The sequence below is a fragment of the Fukomys damarensis genome, unplaced genomic scaffold (assembly GCF_012274545.1).
Source record: "Fukomys damarensis isolate Sample0158 unplaced genomic scaffold, DMR_v1.0_HiC HiC_scaffold_36, whole genome shotgun sequence".
Taxonomy (NCBI): domain Eukaryota; kingdom Metazoa; phylum Chordata; class Mammalia; order Rodentia; family Bathyergidae; genus Fukomys; species Fukomys damarensis.
In genome coordinates, this window is record NW_022900948.1 from 5510822 (window position 1) to 5525917 (window position 15096).

At 34.8% G+C, this 15096-nt stretch overlaps 1 protein-coding gene across 2 annotated transcripts in view; it reads right to left on the reverse strand.

Moving 5' to 3' along the window:
- Positions 1-15096, reverse strand: part of Caap1 (caspase activity and apoptosis inhibitor 1) — a 46925-nt gene that overhangs the window by 21533 nt on the left and 10296 nt on the right. The gene's annotated exons all lie outside the window — the stretch shown is intronic.

Here is a 15096-nt window from a genome sequence, read left to right on the forward strand (position 1 = left end):
AAAAGAGGTACCTACTGCCTTATGAGAGTTCTTATACATATGCAAAACTAACATGCTAGAAATATTTAAGCTATTTTCCTGCCCACAAACCTACATAATTTCAACCATTGAATAGTAATAAATCCTTCAACTAAACTAAGGATTAAAAAAAGACTTGTGACGGGGCCAGGAATTTAGCTCAGTGCTTCTGCCACCTGCTTTGCAAGCACAACATTCCAAGTTAAACCCCTGGTACCAAAAAAAAAAAAAAAAAAAAAAAAGACGATTTCCTATTAAAGTTTATATACTATTTCCAGTCAACATACTGAGCATGTATGTGTTTATTTTATATTGAAACTTCACTGCTGCAAGCATAAAAACAGGGATTACAAAATTATTTTACTTTGGTATTAAGACACCTGAGAGATCTATAATTACCATGTCTCCATTTTTTCTCAGCTATCTAATATCACCAACTCAGACATTGTCTTTTCAACAAAATGACTGGCAGATCCCAAGGAGGACACCAACCATTCTTCTTGGCAATCCAGGAATAGAATTAAAGAACTCTGCAAGGAACAAAGTTAAAATGTGCTACCTCAAGCCTTCCAGTCAACTTAAGATTTTTACCTACTCAGAATATTAACCAAGTATCACCCTTTAAAGAAAAGGATGAGAATGTTCACTTGTGTACAACATCAGCTGGCACATAACTCTGTCTACATACATGCATCTAAATTTTTTCCAGAAAGTATTGAAATACTACATGGTATCCATTTAATATGTATAATTGTGGAGTTTTTCTGTATCAGTTAAAAATAATTTAATTATACTTTACAAAAAAAATGACTTCAACAACATATTACATCAGCAATAAAACATGGGCCTAACACACCACCTATGCCAGCTGGCAATGTATAAGCTGTATCAGGAGGAATTATCAGACAAATCAAAAATGGAAATGAGTTAACACTCTAGTTAGGGGAGGTCGATGTCAATGTTATGAAAAACAGTAAGAGCTGAGATATATCAGTGGTAGAATACTTGCTTAGTCTGTGCAGGGCCTTGAGTCTGATCCCCAAAAGTTTTGTAAAAAATGCCACCGGGGATTTAGCTCAGTGGTTCGGCTGCCTTCCTCGCAAGCGCAAGGTCCCAAGTTCAATCCCTAGTACCAAAAAAAAAAAAAAAAGGAAAAAAGAATTCCAAAAGACAAATGGCTGTGGAAATATTCCAGATTAAAGGAGGCTAAATAGTCATGACAAGTAAAGGTTATAAATGACCTGAGACCACTAAGCTGGAGGGGAAAATGTTATAAAGGACATTACTGAATTAAAAGACAAAACTAAAATACAATAAATGAAAGTATTTTAACAATGTTAAATTTCCTTAATTGATATTTATGGTTAAATCACAGAGTATCGCTATCCTTTGGAAAAACACAATGAAGCATTCAAGGGCAAAGTGACATGCTGTATATAGCTTAGGCTCAAAAAAATACACACACACACACACACAAACATATGTATACATAATAAATATATAAAAATAGGTAAATCTAGATAAAGGCTATATAATGTTTTTTGTAGTAGTCTTATTATGCAACAATGTAATAAGCATACAACTATTTCAAAATACAATTTTTAAGTAATACTAACGTAATAAAATCTGGTCCATGCCCCTTAAATCCCTTCAAATAAAATTTGAACTACTCTATAAAAACCATCTGCTGTCAAAACAATTTATATGCATAACCAATGTAAATATATATAAAATTCTGTTTTATCTTAAATTTGGTTTAAGCAGCCTGTGGAAGGTATCAAAAAGAAAGCGTATGTGCTGCAGAGGCAAGCACCAAACAATTTCATACAGTAGACATAGTCTACCACCCTGTGGCTGCAAAGTGAAAAGCTAGATGTTTCTACATTAGTATTATTTGAAATAAGACAAAAACAACCAGCAATAGTTTTTAATCATTTAAAATTTAAAAATCAACAGTAGACTATTTTTCTAAGATGTAGGCTTTATAACTAAAATGATCACATAGGTCCTGAGTTCTCTAATCTATAGATCTCTATTAAACAGTATGAAAGCCAAGATATTTACAAAAAAGGGAGTATCCTGAAGTGTAAGAAAACAACATACAGGCCTTTTTATTTATAGTTTTAAGAAAGCAAGTTTACTCTCAGTTGATAAAGTATAGCAGAATTAGGAAAACTAAAACAATTACAACTTATATTTAAATATTTTTATCAGGTACTTTCAAACTAAGTAATAATTTTATAACAAATAACTGGTGAAAAAGGAGGAAGGAAAAAGAAAAGATTGCCAAAGCCAGTTTGGATTAAAAATCCTGCAAAGATTTTTGTGTTCCTTTCCATTTAAAACAAAAGAATAAACCCGTATTTTGCTAACTTTCATCTTTAAAGCGACAACTTACATGCATGATCTTGAATTATAAAGGAAAACAATTATTTCTATATTTATCCCTAAATTTAAATTCTCAAATCAACAATAGTCCAACCTTTCCTTTTACCCAAATACAGTTAGTTATCTATCTCTTCTTACAATCCTATGTATTTTTTTTTTAAATGAAGTGATACACTGGGAAGATCCGTGAAATTTAAGAACAACCCATGTTGTCAAGTGAGGTGGCACAGTCCTGCAATCCCTGTTACAAGCTGCATACACTTGGGAAACTTGGTAAGACTGTCTCAAAATAAAAAATATACAAGGGCTAGAAATGTAGTGCTGTGGCAGAGAGCTACTGGGCTGAATTCCCAGTACTGCAAAAAAGAACAACCACACTTGGGATTTAATACAGCTTTAAAAGATACTCTAAATCGGGGATTTTATGGCTTGTGTATTACACGTCTCCCCAAAGCCTCCTGAGGTCATAGGTGGGCTTTACAAGGTGGCTGGATCTATGGTGTGTGATGCTAGAATTCAGTGTTTCATGCTGAGATTAAGGGGATGTGATTATTAAATCAGTCCACTGATTGGTCTGGCTTAGTTCTGGGTGTGGATAATAGGAAGGCCCTACATGGGTGTGAGTGCTACCCACCTTAACAAGTAGCCTGGATACAACATAAAGGGACAGGAAGAATCTGTCACTTGCTGCTGCTGCTTGCTACTTAGCCAAGAACTTTCTCATCTGCAATGTCCCTCAGCCACGCCACCCTGCCTTGGAGCCAACTAACTATGGACTGAAACCTAAACTCTGAGCTAAATAAACCTTTTCTCCCTTAACTTGTGGGTGTCAGGTATTTTTGTCTTGGCAATGAGAAAAGTAACCAAGACAGAGGAGGAAGGTCTATGCCTTGTCCAAATGAAAAATTCTAGGAAAGTATTTCAACAAAAGGATAAAGAGAACCAAGCCAGTCTGATTCTCCTCATTCCACCAAAAGTCCAACGACAAAGAACTAGGTAAACTGGCATAACACCCTAGATTCTTTCCACACTTCGAGAGTGAAAAACCTAAGCTGAATCAGGCTAGCCTATCTCTCTACAATTAAAAATAAGATACAAGCTGTGTACGATGGCACACACTTGTAATCTGAGCTACTCAGAGGCTAAGGCGGGAGGATCGCAAGGCCAGCCTTGGCAACTTAATGGAACTCTGTCAAAATAAAATAGAGTTGGGCCAGAGATTTGGCTTACTGGTGTCGCTGTCTGCCTTGCAAGTACAAGGTCCTGAATTAGATCCTCGGTATCAAAAAAAAAAAGTACAGAGTAAAGTAAAATAAAATAGGAATAGAACAGAATAAAACTAGAATAGAATAGAATGAAATAAAGGGCTTGGGGATATAGTGATGCAGTGCTTGCCTGGCATGAGAGAGGCCCTGAGATAACTGCCCAAAATACCGGATCTGCCAATTCACTTCTAGTTACTTACCTTTCATATATACTCAAACAAAAAAACAAAAAAAAACCCTCAAAATTTTACATATACAGATATACATACATATGGACATAGATTATTTATACTAACAAATGGTAGTAAATAATTTAAAATGTCCATTAACAGACTATTTATGTTCAGCTACATCAAACAGTGGAAAAAGTATATATAAGAAGCCTATGCAAAAGGCATAAGGAAAAATTAAATAGACAAAAGTACAAAACAGCTTGGTATGCTACCATTTCTGTGAGAAAACATAAATACACACATAAATTTATGAATGTGTGGAATATTTCTGGGAGGATAAACATTAATTGTGGTTGTCCATAGGAAAAAATTCTGAGAAATGGCAAAAGAAGAGACTCTCAATATATCCTTTTAAAACTTCTGTACTACATGCATGTATTTACAATTCACATAAATACTGTATTTCCCCAAAAAGACCAAGTCTCATATCAACTTTTGTTCCAAAAGGGCAACAGGATTTATTTTCAGGGGATGTCTTACTTTTTCACATATAACAATCTACATTTATCCATGTACAAAAACCTACATTTAATCAAATACAATCATGTTGTCTTCTTCCGGAACATGACAATAACTCCCCAAACCCCAAATTCTGACCTGAATTTCTTGTGACTATTTCCTGTAGAACCACTGGCCTCCATCTCTCCTGTCCGACAACAGAGTGCTCCTTAGAGGAGCACGTCTTGTCCACGTAGCCTGCTCCTCGTGCATCGACGACACAGCTGTCAGCGGTTTTATCCCCTGCATTCTTCTCCCTAGCCACAATCTTTTCAGGCTGGACTTCACAAAGGTGCCATTAAATCAAGTGTTAATTGAAGACTTATGAGACAGGAGTGGCACCAAAGAAGGACAACAATTAAGGATGGCCCACACAAAAGTGACAAAAAATTGTGGGCTCCAAAATTTAGAAAATGTTTATTTCACATGAGTACATTAGGTACGTCTGTTATAACACATGACATACTGAATTATGAGATTCACACTAGACACAACCACATCAGGTCATTTTCAAATGTGTGCATTATTCATCCATTTTGCCTATATTCCAACTTCTTTCAGCAATAAGTCTTAAATTCATCTGTTTAATTAGGCATTTATTTCTCATCCAAAGGTGCTCACTTGGTATTTACAAATACTTAATTATAATTCATATTATCACTAATTTTAAGTATTAATGTCAATAATATGTATTTATATGTAATTATATATTAATGTTATTTTTGTTTGTTTGTTTTTTGAGACAGGGTCTCACTATGTAGTTGAGACTGACCTGGAACTCACTATGTAGCCCAGGCTGGTCTCGAACTCACAGCATCCTCCTGCCTCAGCCTTTGAGTGCTGGGATTACAGGCATGTGCCACCATGCCGGGTTTATTAATGTTATTTTATAATTCAATACATCTGTCATGTAATGGGCATATTATATATGTATACGTGATTGATGATCTTAACTGGGGCTTATTTTCAGGGTAGAGCTTATATTAGGAATATCATGAAAAAAAATCACACGAGTTTATTTTCCAGTTAGGTCTTATTTTCTGGGAAATCTGGTAAGATGTTAAAAAGGAGGCACTAGATACATGAAGACAAATATTCACCCTGCTGTCATAATGTTTCTGAATGGAAGGATACACAAGAAATGTTCACAGTAGTTGCTTTTGAAGCAGGGGAGCTTAATGAGTTCATGGACCATCTCTACCACTACACCTCTGCCCCCCACACACACCAGGTCTATGAGTTGAATTCAGATGGACTATGAACCTGCATGAGATATTTGTTTCCTACAGCTGCTGTAACAAACTACAATCACCACAAGAAAAATTTATTCTCAAGTCTAGAAGCCAAAAGTCCAAAACCAGTATCAGCAAGCCAAAATCAATGGATCAGCAGAGCCACACTCTCTCCCAGAATTTTAGGAAAGACTGTTTCTTTGCCTTTTCAGCATTTACAGCTACACTCCTTTATTCCCAGGTTCATAATCCCTTACTCCATCTCCAAAGTCAAGAGTAAAACATCTTCCCTGATTCTGTTTCCTGTGCTTTACTGTGTAATTGTCTACGTCATAAAACCCTTCTGCTCACTCCCCCACAAAGACACATATAATGCATTTAGGGCTTACCCAGATAACCCTTGAAAATCTCTCCATCTCAACATAACACTTAAGACACATCTGCTAAACCCCTTTTGCTGATATACTAATATATACAGATTCCAGGGACGGGAATCTAGATAGCTTTGAGGGGTTTTACTCAACCTACCATAGAGGGAGAAAAATTATAACTGCATTTTCACTAAAACCTAAGTGAAATCAATTCTTTTCTTCAGTATCTGTGATTCTGACACCAACAAAAATCACAGATCTCTTTCCATAATACAATTACCATACCTATCCAAAATGATTACACTTATCTCTACTTTACATTATGAAAGTTATTAGAACTGTTGTCCTATTAATATATTAATAATTACATTTACTTCTATGGTATGAAATATTTCATTAACCATTTCAAAAACTGATCTTCTCTGTGATTAATCTATAAATTAAAAATTTATAAATATTACTCTGAGAAAGGACCTCTAGCAGTGGTGGCAAATCTATGGCATGATGCTGCAGCACGCTATTTTAATTCAAAGTTCTAAAAGGTTCACTTTCACTGACCTATAGGCTTCACCAGACTTCCCAAGGATCTTGGCACATAAGAAGAGAGAAGAAGAAAAATAAAGTACAAAGGGTTTGAGGTTTTTTGGTTGTTTTGTTTTGATACAAAGTTTCAATATATAGTTCAGGCTGGCCTCAAACTCACAGCAAACTTCCTGTCTCAGTCTCCCAAGTGCAGGGATTACATATCATTGCTAGGTATGGTTTAGCCACTGATAAGTGGTCATACAACTCTAGTTGCTGCTCTCAAATAAGAAAACTTAGCAAGCAAGCAAGCAAGCAAGCAAGAAAGAAAGAAATAAAGAAAAGGGAGAAAGAGAAAAGAAAAGAAGTCTTAGCAAGCCAAAAGAATAGTCCAATAAATCTCAAGAACATCTTATTGCAAAGCAATAATCAAACCCCCTACACTTAAACACTATGTTCTTTTGTTGTATCTTCTCTAAAGTACCTATCCTGACTAGAAACAACTTGTTTTGAAGGGTGGACTTATGTGTAAATTATTTAAGAAACATAATTACTAACTATACTAATTCAGTATAACTAGTAACCAGTTCCTTGTAAATAGTAACCAGTAACTAGATGAAACCAACTTGCTGTTTTTAACCATATTATGTTTTACAGTACTCACATTTTAGATTTATAAAACAACTTAAAAGGAGGTTAAAAATAACTTACAAAGAACTGTTCACTTTACAAAACAATTCCCTACAAATTCTACTAGGTACATAAATATTCTAGTAAGAATAAACTGGTTCAATCTGGTATGTTTTCTAAATCTAAGGCCTATTTTGGAGTACCTTATCTTCTAAAAAAATATTTAAAATTAGAATTTGACAGCTGATTTATAACATTCCCTTTCCCCACTAAGAAAGTAGCAACAACTAGGAGTAACAATTCCAAACACTCATATATAAGCTATTTTGTACTATAGCTTAAAAAAAACTTCAATTTTTAAAATATCTTTATCTTCTAAAACTGACATTATGGCAATGCTGCTTATTATCTACAGGGAAACACTTTATTTATTTCCACTGACATCGCTCACAATATCATTCAATAAAAGCATATTCATTTAAAATTCATAAAATGATATGCAGAGAGCAATTCTAAAACATAGCTAAGATTTCCCTAAAGTGTATGTACTTTTATTCTTTACATATAAAGACCTTGATCCTGATTATTTCATTACACTATTCAAGACTTAAATTTCATTATAAGCACCTTCTTTAGAGCATAATCATCCAACATTTTAGACCAAATATCTGTTCTCATTTGTGCTATTTTAACTACAATAAAGCTTCTTTGCCAACCCATTTATAAATGGAGATAGCATTCTTAATTCCAGACCTACATAGCCTCTTGTTTTCTTAAAAATGGTTTTGTTAAGCAATTTATCTTCACCCGCAGCTTTTCAAAGTCTAGTCACAATTCCTAAGAGTTTTAAAACAATGCAAAACTACAGATATTAAAGTTTTTAGACTATCTGCAATACAATATAAATTAGCTCAATTGCTTCCCTAGGGTGACATACCACTCCTCATTTCTGCATCAGTTTTGGAAGTCCTTTCTGATGAGTGTCTTTACGAGGTATCATTAAAACTATGGTAAACGCTTCAGGCAAGTGCCATATAAAAGAATGGCAAGCTTACTAAAAACACATCCTCCAGATCTGGCAACATGTGCCTCTCTCTGGCTGTTTCCAAAAATCAAAATGACCATGTAAGGTAAATGTTCTAAACAGACTCGGGACATCAAGGCAGCCACAACAGCAGAAGTAGACATTCTGAAGAGGACTTCCAAAACTGCTTTAGAAAGTAGGAACAATGAGACAAGAGGTTCAAAGCAAGGGTATTTTGAGGCAAATTAATGACAGTGTGTCTTTTACTATAATAAAAAAATTTTAAGCATGCACCAAATTTTCAGTCATATTCTGTACCTTCGTATTTCTTAAAGCTCATTCCCATTCAAATTTTTCTAGATAAAATCATTACTATTTCTAAGTTTCAAATAAGCACACTGTCAAAAAAAAATTTAACTACTGTTTTGTTATTTTGGGTAGTAAAAAAGAACTATTTTAAGGTATAAGTGCATAATCTTTCAAACATTCGTAGAGATCAGAGTAGGGTGGGAAAAAAACATGCATCTGAAAGCTGACTTTAGAGGAGAAAAACAATTTGAATGAATAAAATGGCAATGTGAGGAGAAAACAAAAAACTGTAAAGATGATTTGAGAAATTTTACAACTTGTGCATAAACATTGTGTATACTTTTATATCTTAAAATCTTTAATAGCTTATAAGATAACTAAATATAGACAGGGCATGTGAAATATCAGACACACATATACATGAGCCCCATATTGAAAGATACGATTACAGTATTTTAGACAATTCTATTAATTAACAATTAATGTTGATTCCTTTCTGACTAAAGCTATAATAAAGGAGCACAGGCTGCCTATCAAAAGAAAACATCAAATTTTTCATGTAGTGTTAATCACATAGATTGCTTAATCTAGACTTTTGAAACAATTTTTGTTCATTAAAATTGGGATTAAAAAGCAAAATGTATGCCCCAGGCAACAAAAAGCTATCAAATTGATACAGTTATTCACAAAGCCAACTTCTAGCCTTTATATATTTTCCTTTCAATCAGTCTGACTTTACAGACATTTTATACCTTAAATATTCAGGAAAATGAAGTATTTTGTAGCACAATGAAATATGTCACACAAAGAATAGTAGCACTACGCCACTCATTTTTGGCCCTCCCAGGCAAAGGTACTTCATCTGATCAGATATCCAGATTTTGGTGTATCACCCTTGTGTTTTTAAATGCCGGAAATCATTCCAAAAAAATTTAAAACATTTAGATCAAACAAAATCCCTCTATGGATAGGTAGCTTTAGGCAACCATCTGTAGCTTTGGCTTACTGTCTAGGTTTTAACCAAGAATGCTGTATTAAGTCATCAGTGTCCCTGTAACAACTCATAATTTAGTGGCTTAGTTCTGGAGGTCCTAAACCTGAACTGAGACCTCAGAGAACCAGAATCAAGGCAGAGATAGTGCTGCATTCCTTTTAGGGGTTCTGAGAGAAAATCCATTTCCTCATTGTTTCCAGCTCACAAGGGCCACTTACGTGCCTTAGCTTATGGCTCCCTCCACTTTCAAAGCACATCCATCACCCCCATTGCCACTTCTATCCCTGAATCCACCTTCACTGAAGATTGTTAAGCCTTGCTCGTCAAGTCCACGTGTTCAACTTATGAAACTGTTCCTAACAACCCCACTGTAAATTGAAAATATTTTAAAGTAAAAATGTATTTAATATACCTGATCTACCAAACATCAGAGTTCAGCCTACCTTAAAGCTGCCAATCCACTTTTAACTGTTTTTTTTTGTTTTGTTTTTTTTTTATACCGGGGATCAAACTGGGGATTTTGTGCTTGCAAGGCAGGTGGCTGAACCACTGGGCTAAATCCCCGGCCCTTGTCAATCCACTTTTGTTAGCCAACACCTGAGCATAATTATCTATAAGAAAGCTTGTTTTTCCTAGTAACTTTATTTTTTAACTGATACATACAATAGGGTACTATATGTTTCCATATACCTACAAATACTATAATATTTAAATTGGGTTAAATACATCTAACCTTCTCAAACACCTACCATTTCTCTGAAGTAAAAACACTCAGAATCCCTTCTTCTAGCTTTTTGAAATACACAGTACATAACTGATACCCACTGTCACCCTCCTTTACAACAGCACACCAGAATTTCTAACTCCTATTTAACTGTAACTTAGCACTGATAAAACTTTCTCATCTGGCTCTCCCCATTTTACAATAAAGTGTTAAATAGCTTGTACAATTTATAGATTACTGTACTGAAAGTGGAAATCGGAACTCTCCTGCACTACAGTAAAGTGAAAATAGTGTTAAGTCAGGGACTGTACTTCTTCCAGATCTTCTGCCTGCTCACTGACTTTATGACATTTTAACAAAGATTTTTAACATAAATATATACTTTTATGGTTTCTGGGCTTTTAGTCTTATTTAAGAATCATATCCTTCCACCCCCACCACAAATTATAAAAGTACTGTACTGTTTTCTTAGGTTATTTTTTGTCTCCTAGTAGATTTATGTTTTCTATATTTCCTGATAAATGCACTTTAAAGTAAATCATAGGACTTTTATTGTAGTGGTGGTGGTACTGAACCCTGAACACAGTGATATGCTAGGCAGGCACTGTACCTTAAAGCTACATCCCAGTCCTTTTTATTTATATTTTGGAACAAGTTCTCATTAAGTTGCCCAACTGGCTTTGAATTTGCAATTCTCCTGCCTCAACCTCCCAAGTAGCTGGGACTAAATGCACGTACCATCAGCCCTAGCCATAGTTTTTATTTTCATTATAAATAGGATAGTTGCCAAGCATGGTAGTGCACACATTGCCCAACTATCTGGGAAGCTGAAACAAGAAGGAACCTTTGAGCCCATGAGTTCAAGATCAGCATGGGCAATAGAGCGGGACCTCATCTCAAAAATACTACTGCTACTAAGTAAATAGGATATTTCTCCAATTCCCTTTCTAAATGTTTCTGCTAAAAGACAGAGAAGATTTTTTAATATACATCTTGTACACAATCTACCTTACCAAATTATAGTCTTTTTTTTTAACTATAGTCTTTTGGGTATACTAGGTTTATAATTTCATAAATTAGAGAAGTATTTTTATTGCTTCTTTTCTACAGTTTATCACCTTAGTCTGCTAGAACCTCTCAGAAACTTGAAAATTAATGACCATAACAGACTTCCTATCTAATTTTACATTTTAACTTGCTACGTGGGTACTAGTGAAGTTTTAGACACCTCATGTTTATTATTTCTAGGTGGTTTGCTACATCTTTTTTAACCTTCAAGTTCAACTAAAAATAACTGCTCAAAAATTAACAAGTGAGAGTCTATCAAAGTAAAAAATTTCTACAGAGCGAAGGAAACAATAAAAAAGCAGCATGAAAGATGGAAGAAAATATCTGCAAACCATGTATTTGATGAGTTAATAGAGTAACATAAAATATATAAGGGATTCATATCATTAACAAAAAACAAATAACCCAATTAGAAAATGAGCAAAGGACCCAAATATTTTTCCAAAGAAGACATACAAACAGCTACCAGGTGTATGAAAAGGTGCTCAGCATCACTAGTTCTCTAGGAAATGCACACCAAAGCCACAAGGAGGTATTACCTCACACCTGTTAGGATGGTTTTTATCAAAAATAAGAGAGAAGGGTTGGCAAGGATATGAAGAAAAAGAAGGGAGGAGTGTTGATTTAGTACAGCCACTACTGAAAGCAGTATGGAGAGTCCTTAACAGTGTGGAAAATAAAACTATCATATGACCCAGAAATTCCACTTCAGAGTGTATACACAAAGAAAATGAAATCAGTATATCATGGAGATATCTGCACTTCCATACTCATTACAGCCTTTCTCCTAATAACCAAAATATGAAGACGACCTATGTGTCCATTGGCGGATGAGAGATAAACATGGATTATTCAGCTTTGAAAAGCGAGAGCCTGCAAGAACCATCTTGGATGAAACTGGAGGACATTATATTATGTGAAATAAGCCAGATACAGGAAAAAAAAGTAGTGCATGACCTCAATTATATGTGTAACCTTAACAAAAATTCAAACAGTAAAATAGTGGTGGTGGGGTAAACCAAAGGGTACAAAGTTGCAATTGTGTAGGATGAATAAGTATGATCTAATACACAGCAAGAACAACAGTAAGGCAGCATCATATACCTTGAGTAGATAGGTGCCTTTGTGTGAGAAGAGCATCTAAAATGTGTGTGCTCTTCTCGCACAAAGGCATCTACTCAAGGTGATAGTTAATTTGCTTGACTGTACTTGTCATTTCACAATGTGTATAAAAATATCAATGTTGTACACCTTATCTACAACAAAAATAATGAAAATTACCAATTTTTTAGGATCTGTTTATGTGTAATTTTTCTCCTTTAATTTATTGTTATGAAGTATACATTTGTAATTAAGTTTTGTAATTGTTTTGTAATTAAGTCTCCTTACAAATTCTTAGAGTAAATCCTTCTTGGACAACAGAATAATAATAATACTCACTTGATATGTTGCTGGATTCTAAATGCTAATATTTTATAATCTTTACATCTATATGCCTATACTCACAAGTAGAAGGGCAAATAACCCCCCATACAGTTTTCCTTGGTACTACAGATGAGATTTTTTTCTGTTAAAAGCATGTAGGAATCATAAAATAAACTGAAGACCTTTTCATCTTTTGCTACCAACTGGATTATTTTAAAACCCTCAGTTCCTCATACTGGGATGCCCGTACCATACTTTTCAAATGAAAAGAAGTACTTTAGCATGATAGCTGGCTATGTGTCTCAGCAGTTGCATTGGAGGAATACAGGAAGCAATCTTTTCATTCACCCACTTTATATGACTAACAGCAAGATGTATGCACGTACGTCAAAGTATAAATAGGTGAGTTATACCCATATTACATACCATGTTACATTTTGTGTACTTAATACTTTATTAAATGTTTTCTATTGATGCTTCTTGTAATATTAGCCCAATTCAGCACAATATCACATGAAAATCCACTTGTACAACTTTGGGAGGTTAAAATTGAATCATTAGGTGACTTGGGTGCCATGATGACTTGGATCCTGTAAGCCAAACAAGTCAGCAACATATGACAGATAGGTAAGTATAGACTGAAGATTTTGATTCAGATGAGGAAGAAAACACTTACGTAAATAAATCTTTTACTACCCAAAAGGCTAAAAAATGGTCATGAACAACGCAACATTAGAACTAGGTTACAAAATGTTATTAGGTTCTTGCCAAGGGTGAAATCTATTGGACAGAATGCCAATTCAATGTTGGAAATTGTTTGTAACAAATGATATGCTACGAGATATTTTGAAATACACTAACAATGAAATTCTAGCAAATATTCTAAGTGTCAATATAATGCTCAAAAATATATTTATCAGAACATCTCATTATCTGAACTAAAGACCTTCACAGCAGTTTACCATTCTTTTTTTCTTTGCAGGTAACAGGGATTGAACTCAGGACCTTATGCATGGAAGGCAAGCACAGCACCACTGAGCTAAATCCCCAGCTGGACTTTACCCTTCTAACTATCAGAATCCAAAGACAAATGTGGCATTGAGATTTTTAGAATGATATTCGAGATTTGGTTTCCTTCAAAATTGCTTACATTCTGATGACAAAAAGACCCATTAACAAAGAAAAAAAATTCTGACAATTTGACTGCTAATTGCTCATTTTTTCAAAGCTTTGTTTCAAACTATCAAGCAATTTATACACCGCCCAACACACATGACAACTGATAAACAATATGCATCATTTTCTGGTTGTTGAAGCTTTCGGTAATATATGTCAAGTAAACCCTCCAAATACGGTATAAAAATATACGCCCTGATAGATGTGAAGACATTTTACACCCTGAATTTAGAACTTTATTCTAGAACTCAGATACCAGGTCTATTCGTGCAACAATAAATCATTTGACTTTGTGAACAGATTTGTTGCACCTATTTCAAAAAGTAACTCAAATGTTAATTCGACAGTTGGCTCAGGTGTTAGCCATTCACGCTACATTTACTAAAAGAACACTGTTGATCAGCATGGGAACTATGCCCAAGAACAAAGTGGATATTTCTGAAAAAATACTGCCAAGTTCACAATAAAGAAATGTATAATACAATCTTTGGATTTCAGAAAGACATACACTGGCCTCATATTAGGTAAAGAAAAACAAAGGAGAATTGATAATGCCAATGTTACACCATGACGATAAGACTGACAGTGACGCTGGGTGACAGACACCTGTAATCCCTGCACTTGGGATGCTGAGGCAGGAGAATCCCATGAGTTCAAAATCAGCTTGTGCTACATAAGGTGAAGCTCAGCCTGCACTGCACAGTGAGACCCTGTTTCAAACAAAGACTGGCAGGGAATCTGCAACACAAAGGAAGCCAGAAATGGTCACATCTGACAACAAACGAAAGGCAGAATAGACACTGTTGATGCGTTATACACCAACTATGATGACTCGAAACACAAAGTGTTCACCAATGGTTGCGTTTTACTCAAGCCTAAACATGTCATAGTTTACAAAGAAAATAACAAGCACAAAATATCACTGAAAATTTTTGAGGACTGGGTCTGAACTGAGAAATGATTAACCACAACAGAGGAAGAACAGTATGATCTGCCCAAAGAACTCCACAAAATAATTCTGGAGCAGAGCAGTGAAAAGACAGGTGAAACATCACAAGAACCTCCAAAGAAAACAGGAAGACCAGCAAGAACTCAAGAATGTCTCACCATCTGGGGATTTACCTCAGTGGAGCTGCACCTACCTTGCAAGCGCAAGGTCCTGAGTTCAATTCCCAGTACCAGAAATTAAAAGAGAAAAAAAAAAAAAAAAAAAAAAAAA